Source organism: Corvus kubaryi, unplaced genomic scaffold, assembly GCF_017639235.1.
Source record: "Corvus kubaryi isolate FWS band 111438036 unplaced genomic scaffold, C.kubaryi_AGA036_p1.0 37260, whole genome shotgun sequence".
NCBI lineage: Eukaryota > Metazoa > Chordata > Aves > Passeriformes > Corvidae > Corvus > Corvus kubaryi.
In genome coordinates this window covers 2,916,897-2,918,068 of record NW_024581077.1, presented here as the reverse complement: position 1 = coordinate 2,918,068, position 1,172 = coordinate 2,916,897, and positions in this window count along the sequence as shown.

Sequence of the window (1,172 nt, the reverse complement as noted above, 5' to 3'; positions counted from 1 at the left end):
GGGCGGGGCGGGAGGGGCGTGGGCGCCGGGCCGGGCCGGGCCTGCCGCGGGGAGGGAGCGGGAGGGGTCCGGCCGCACGGGCTGCGCTGCAGCTGCCCGGGGCTTTCCGCACCTTTCGGCAGCCCTGGGCTACAGCCTTCGTGGCGTTCCCCAGGAAAAATGTAACAAATACCAGTTCTCATCTCTGAACCCTCAGGGATGCACTGACCAAGAGGTATTGAACCAGCTCGCGCTCTGGACGATCGGACTCCTCACGTTGTGGGAATCTTTAACCCTCTTCTTTCCTGCAGTGACGTGTGATCCTGCTCCTCAGTTCACTTAGTCAAAACCAGCTGGTGCCCCGGGGGTAAGCCGGCTTCTTTTGATGAGGGGAAAAAAGGACCCTGCATTTCCAGAATCCTGCTTCCAGGCAGGATGAACCCTTCCCAGTCAGATTTACAGGTGTGCAGTGATAATCACATGGACCAAGTGAGCTTAATGGACCATTTAGAGCTTAATTGTCATTAGAGCTGTCATAAAGCCTGTTTCTGCAACTTAGAGGTCTCTTTTTGTCCTATCTCCAGCAGACAGTTATTTGTTCCCTTTTCTTAACAGCGTTCTACACATTTAAAGACATCACGTCTCTGCTCACTCTCCTCTGAACTTCAGTTGGTGTGATTTAGAAGTTTACAGTATTCCAGGACACAAAGCATCGTATTTGGACCAAGGGACCAGGCTACATCCCTGCTCCAGGAAGCGGTTGCAATAACTACCACAGGAGCATCTCTCCTCAGCACAGCCAGCAGCCACACACACCAACCCTATGGACTGACACCTACCACCCTGATCCATTTTGTATTTTGGTTCCTCTGGACTGTCGTCTCTAATTAAACAGTATTTTTAAGGCTGATATCTAGAACAGGGCAAGCTCACAACTACAGTTCCAACCTTAATAAAAGAATCAAAAGTATTATTCACATCTGAAAAAGTGCATGAAGCCTGAGTGTTAACATGGGAAGAAGTGTTTGCAGCCAACAGCTCCTGCACTGCTAATTATTTCTACTTACACTAAGGGTGAATTCTGACTCCCAAGTATCCCCACTGCAAGAATAACATGCTAGGATTGTGACATTGCTTTCTGACTATTAGAGCTTCTGTCTTGCTCCCAGCAAGTTAAAAATACACACAATAAC